Source organism: Colobus angolensis, unplaced genomic scaffold (genome assembly GCF_000951035.1).
Source record: "Colobus angolensis palliatus isolate OR3802 unplaced genomic scaffold, Cang.pa_1.0 Scaffold121, whole genome shotgun sequence".
Taxonomy (NCBI): Eukaryota; Metazoa; Chordata; class Mammalia; order Primates; family Cercopithecidae; genus Colobus; species Colobus angolensis.
The window spans coordinates 7,861,137-7,867,979 of NW_012113253.1; the positions used below are offsets into that span (position 1 = coordinate 7,861,137).

General features: G+C 41.7%; 1 protein-coding gene across 1 annotated transcript in view; it reads right to left on the bottom strand.

Moving 5' to 3' along the window:
• Window positions 1-6,843, bottom strand: part of SPAG1 (sperm associated antigen 1) — an 87,934-nt gene that overhangs the window by 27,677 nt on the left and 53,414 nt on the right. The gene's annotated exons all lie outside the window — the stretch shown is intronic.

Below are 6,843 nucleotides of genomic sequence, written 5' to 3' on the forward strand. Positions count from 1 at the left end.
TGTTTAAGCGCTGAAGGGCCTGTGGCTGAAAACCGGCACCTCAGAGCCATCCCCTTCGTCAAGCCCACCTGTCCAGTTAGAGCTTACAAAATACGTACTTTTTTGAATGGAGTTGCAAAAACTTGAATACAATTATAGTACCTAACACGGAGGCACCTTTCCTTATTTTAAAATATTAGGAGAAAAAGATTTGAAAGAAAAATAAAGCGTAAGTTATTTTTAAGTCATTTTAAAAGTGAATTTAGCAAAAAAGTCACAAATTAGGCACCTAGTTTTTAAGCTTAAAGGGAGCCTTAAAAACAGTAAATTTTCCATCCCATTGCCTTATTCAAACTAAAAATTTCTTTGATTTTGATTAGGAGTTCGGGTATTAATAGCTTTAATATTTGTTGAATCTATTTTTAAGTATGAAAAGGATGTATAAATATTTATGGTGTCTTATCAATATTTAAAACAAAGCAATTAATCATTTCAAAGCACTGTTAAAACGTACTTAAATATAGAGATTTCCAAGCTTTCTCTTTTAACTAATTCTTATCTGATTCTTAATGGATATATTTTCCATTCTCTTTCATGAATGGTAAAGCCAAGATTTTAAGCATACAGACAGGGAATAGAAAAGCACAATTATTTAAGTGAAAATCAGTGGGTGATCACCTTAAGTCATCAAGTATAAAAGATCATCAAGTATAAAAGATCAAGTATAAAAAACACATTAATAAATACTGTTTCCTATACAGCAGAATAACATTCAATTTGGATCACCAGCCAAAGGGATCTTAATGAAAACAATAAAAAATATTTTGCTATAAAGATAAATCTGCAGATTAAACCCAGCAGGGTTATTAGAGTAAGGCTCCAGTTTTCATCTGGTTTCTGTTAGTCAGGTTCTCCACCAGAAACTGGGTGAAAGCACAAAAGTCAGGGTCGGCAGAAACAATGGTCTGCTTGGTATTACTTTCCACCCCTTTGTACAGTATCCCCTCAGGTCTGACCAATACTATCACGGCAGTTCATTTAGAACTAATATGGGTCACAGTAATCCTAATACCAAGTATTATCATTCCCACTTTACAAATGAGGCAACAGAGAAACAAGGAAGAAGCTAAGGAATGCGCTCTAGTACACAGAGCTAGAAGCCAGAATAACTCGGATTTGTTTTTATTTTTATTATTTTTATGTATTTATTTTGACACAGGGTCTTGCTCTGCTGCCCAGGGTGGAGTGCAATGGGGCCATCATAGCTCACTGCAGCCTTGACCTCCGTGGCAGGCAATCCTCCCCTTAGCTTCCAGAGTAACTGGGACTACAGGCGAGAGAGCCAGCCACGATGTCTGGCTAATTTTTAAAATTTTTTATACAGATGAGGTCTTGCTGTGTTGTCCAGGATGGTCTCAAAGTCCTGGTCTCAAGCAGTCCTCTCTCCTTGGCCTCCCAGAGTGCTGGCATTGCAGGCATAAGCCACTGTGCCCAGCCATAACCCAGATTTGAACGGAATGCAAAGCATTCTTTCCTTAAGACTGAAATGGCCCTGAACAACTCTAATACTCTGGACAGGTAAAGAGAGGCCCAAACATGAAAGACTTGTGAGTTCTGTTGGGTGTTGGGATACCCATGGGACAATGCAGTGGAGCTGTTCAGGGGGTGGCTCCACATGTAGATCAGAGAAGTGGCCTTATCCAGAGACAGTGACTTGGGAGTTACTAATATATAAAAGTTTGGGGCCAGGCACGGTGGCTCATGCCTGTAATCCCAGCACTTTAGGAAGCTGAGGCAAGCGGATCATGAGGTCAGCAGTTCGAGACCACCCTGGCCAACATGGTGAAACCCTGTTTCTACTAAAAATACAAAAATTAGCTGGGCATGGTATCGGGTGCCTGTAATCCCAGCTACTCAAGAGGCTGAGGCAGGAGAATCGTTTGGACCCCAAGAGGTGGAGGTTGCAGTGAGCCAAGATTACACCATTGCACTCCACCCTGGGCGACAAGGCAAAACTCCATCTCAAAAAAAAAAAAAAAAAAAAAGTGTGGGTGTGGAACTGGACAAGGTGGCTTACTCCTGTAATCCCAGCATTCTGGCAGGCTGAGGCAGGATGACTGCTTGAGGCCACTAGTTTGAAGCAAACCTGGGCAACATAGCAAGACTCCATCTCTACAAAAAATAAAAATAAAAGTTTGGATGTGGATGGGATCACTCAAAGGCTCACAAGGATCCCTGAGATATACTAACACTTAAAGGATGAACAGAGGAAAAATCTACAGTGTAGGCAGAGAAATGCCTAGAAATGAAAGAAAAAAAACAGGAGCGCATACTGTCTCAGAAACACCAAGAATAGTTTGGGAAGAAAGGAGTCAACAATAACAACTATCAAAGGAATGAATGGCCAACAGTGTAGCCTCAAGTAGGGTAGTGTGAGCAGTTGATAGACCAAAAATCCTCAGCAAAATACTAGCAAACAGATTCAACAGCATACTGAATGGATTATACCCCATGGCCAAGTGGGAATTATCCCAGGAATACAAAGGTAGTTCAGCATTAGAAAATCAATCAATGCCAACACACTTCATTAACAGAAAAAGTGAAGAATTGCATACATGATCCCACAATTGATGCTGAAAAGGCATGACAAAATCCAACATGCTTTCATGATTAAAAAAAAAAAAACTCAGAAAACTAGGAATAGAAGTGAAATTCCTCAACATAATAAGGTATATTTATGAAAAACCCAGAGCCAACATCACATTCAAAGATAAAAGTAATGAAAGCTTTCCCCTAAATATCATCAACAAGACAAGGATGCCCATTTTCACCACAGCTATTCAACACTGTACTAAAAGTTGTAGACTGATCAACTAGGCACTAAAATGAAATAAAAGGCATCCAAATTGGAAAGAAAATAAAACTATCTCTATTCATAATTATATGATCCTATTTATATTTTTAAAAAAAGAATCCACCCCTCTTCACCACCCCCACCAAAAAAAAAAAAAAAAAAAAAAACTACAGCAATAAACAAATTCAGCTAAGTTGTAGGGTATAAGATCAACAAGCCAAAATCAATGCTTCTATACACTAGCAATCAACAGAGCAAAAAGGAAATCAAGGAAACAATTATATTTATAATAGCATCCAAAAGAATAAAATATCTAGGAATAAATTTAACCAAGGAGACAAAAGTATTACTTTAAGAAATTTTTAAAAAGACTTGAATAAATGGAAATATATCCTGTAATCATGGATAGGAAGACTTATTGTTATTAAGGTTAAAATGTCAATACTACTCAAGGCAATCTACAGATGCAACATAATCCTATCAAAACTTTTTGCAGAAATGGAAAAGATAATTCTTAAATTCATACAAAATTGAAAAGAATTCAGAATAGCCAAAAAGATCCTGAAAAAATAAATCAAAATCAAAGGACTCTCTTTTCTCTCTTTTTTTTTTAGACAGGGTCTCACTTTAATGATATATTAGTCAGGGTTCTCTCTAGAGGGACAGAATTAATAGGATATATATATGTAAAGGGAAGTTTATTCAGTATTAACTTACACAATCACAAGGTCCCACAATAGGCTGTCTGCAAGCTTGGGGAGCGTGGAGAGCCAGACCAAGTCTTGAAACAGAAGAACTCAAGTGTGATGTGATGTTCGAGGGCAGGAAGCACCCAGCACGGGAGAAAGATGTAGGCTGGGAGGCCAGTCTCTCCTTTTCATGTTTTTCTGCCTGCTTTATATTCGCTGGCAGCTGATTAGATTGTGCCCACCAGATTAAGGGTGGATCTGCCTTACCCAGCCTATTGACTTAAATATTAATCTCTTTTGGCAACAGCCTCACTGACACACCCAGGATCAATACTTTGTATCCTTCAGTTCAATCAAGTTGACAGTATTAACCGTAACCACCACCCCTTGTCAACCTGAACCCATATACATTTCCCGAGATTATACATAATCTTCAAATAAAGACAATAATAAGGTCATAATTATACCTAACATAATACAACTGTCCTTTGTACAACCAGAAATGCACCAATCCCCAACCCAAATACTATAACATAAAGTGAATAATACTTAAATGCTGATATGAAGTCAATCTTATGTCACATGATAAAGGAAAAAGGAAATAAAATGAAGGCATTTTCTTAATACAAATGTATACCTGCACAAACATGTTTCTAACAAAAGGAGAGAATACTCATGACAATTACAGTCCCCGTTTCTGCAGCTGGTCACATGATCATAGGTGGTATTGATGACTACCTTCTTCTACTACCCATTCTGTATTCCCTTTGCCTTCAGCAAGCACCTCAGCAGGTCGTGGTTTGTTTTCTGATGGAGTGCCCCAAACCTTCATTCCTGAAGGGTCTGGGCCATTTGTAGTCCTGGCTGGATTGCGTTGTTGCAGTTTCCCATTGGCCTTAATCAGAGGACATAGTAATACTAAGAGATGCCCTCATGGATCTCCTGCATTCCATGCATACTCTTCCTTACCTCCATTGTGGAGTAGACTGATTTCATCTTGAGAGTCCAGGTCAATCACCCCAGCCAACACTGTGACTCCATTCTTAGCCGGTTGACTTAAAGGTAGGAGGAGCCCAAAGCGTCCAGGTGGCAATCTTAACTTCCAGTTTAATGGGATCATTGTTGTGTCTCCTGGTGGCAGCATTCCTCCCTCTGGAACTAAGACCTCTAGGCCACCAGAACGTAATGTCACAGGAACAGGAAGCAAAAATTTTGCTAGTGGATTGCTAGGGGTGATGGTGAGTGGTACCACTTCCAAAACTCCCACCCCTTGATTCCTGGACCCATGAATCCTGACTATGGGAGGAAGAGTACCATATATTGGACACTGATTCAGAGCATACATGGCCTTCTGGAGAACTTTGCCCCAGCCCTGGAAAGTATTGTCACCTAGTTGATGTTGTATTTGTGACTTCAAAAGGCCATTCCACCATTCTATCAATTCAGCTGCTTCAGGATGATGGAGAACATGGTAAGACCAGTAAATTCCATGAGCATGAGCCCACTGCCAAGGGCATAAAGTGAGTGCCTTGGTCAGAGGCAATGCTGTGTGGAATACCATGATGGTGGAGAAGGCATTTCATGAGTCCATGGAGGGTAGTCCTGGCAAAAGCATTGGGTGCTTCTTCCAAGTCCCTGACCATCCAGCCAAACCATTGGCTACAACCCATGAATCAGTATATAATCACACATCTGGCCATTTCTCCTTCCATGCAAAGTGTACAACCAGGTGCAGTGCTTGAAGTTCTGCCCACTGGGAAGATTTCCCTTCACTGCCGTCCTTCAGGGATGTCCTAGAAAGGGGCTGTAGTGCCGCGGCTGTCCACTTTTGGATGTGCCTGCATATCGTGCAGAACCATCTGTGAACCAGGCCCTAGTCTTCTCTTCCTCTGTCAACTGATCACAGGAAACTCCCCAGGAGGCCATCAGTGCAGGCTAGGGGAGAGAAGGCAGGGTGGCAGGAGTGGAGACTATGGGCATTTGAGCCACTTCCTCATGTAACTTATTTGTACCTTCAGAACTTGCTTGAGCCTGATCACATATAGGCCACTTCCATTTGATGATGGAAGGCTGCTATGTACAACCCATCTGGTAGCTAGATGGGTCAGAAAGCACTCAGTTCATGATAGGCAGTTCAGGTCACATGGTTACTTGATGACCCACAGTCAAATGTTCAGTTTCCACCAAAGCTCAGTAACAGGCCAAGAGCTGTCTCTCAAGAGGAGAGTAGTTACCTGCAGAAGATGGCAGGGCCTTGCTCCAAAATCCTAGAGGCCTCCACTGTGATTCATCTATGGGGGCCTGCCAAAGGCTCCAAACAGCATCCCTATCTGCCACTGACACCTCAAGCACAGCTGGATCTGCTGGGTCATATGGCCCAAGGGGCAGAGCAGCTTGCACAGCAGCCTAGACCTGTGGCAGAGCCTTTTCCTGTTCTCAACCCTGCTCAAAATCGGCCGCCTTTCAGGTCACTTGATAAATGGGCTGGAGTAACATACTCAAATGAGGAATGTGTTGCCTCCAAAAGCCAAATAGGCCCACTAGGCGTTATGTCTATTTCTTGGTTGCAGGAGGGGCCAACGGCCCCTTCACCTTGGAAGGAATATCTCAACAGGCCCCACACCACTGGACCCCTAGAAATTTTACTGAGGTAGAAGGTCCCTGAATCTTAGTCAGATTTATTTCCCATCCTCTTGCACACAAATGTCTCACCAATAAGTCCAGTGTGTTTGCTACTTCCTGCTCACTAGATCCAATCAGCATAATGTCATCAATGTAATGGACCAGTGTGATATCCTGCCAAAGCAAAAAGCAATCAAGGCCTCTCTGAATAAGATTATGACACAAAGCCAGAGAGTTGATATACCCCTGAGGTAGGACAGTAAAGGTATATTGCTGGCCTTGCCAGCTGAAGGCAGATTGCTTCTGGTGGACCTTATGAACAAGAATAGAGAAAAAGGCATTTGCCAAGTCAATGGCTGCATACCATGTACCGGGAGATGTGTTAATTTGCTCAAGCAATGAAACTACATCTGGTACAGCAGCTGCAATTGGAGTTGCCACCACTTGGTTAAGCTTACAATAATCCACTGTCATTCTCCAAGATCCATCTGTCTTCTGCACAGGCCAAATGAGAGAGTTGAATGGGAATGTGGTGGGACTCACCACCCCTGCATCTTTCTTTTTTCTTTCTTTCTTTTTTCTTTTTTTTTTTTGTGACAGAGTCTCGCTCTGTCACCAGGCTGGAGTACAGTGCCATGATCTCGGCTCACTGCAACCTCTGCCTCCCAGGTTCAAGCAATTCTCCTGCCTCAGCCTCCC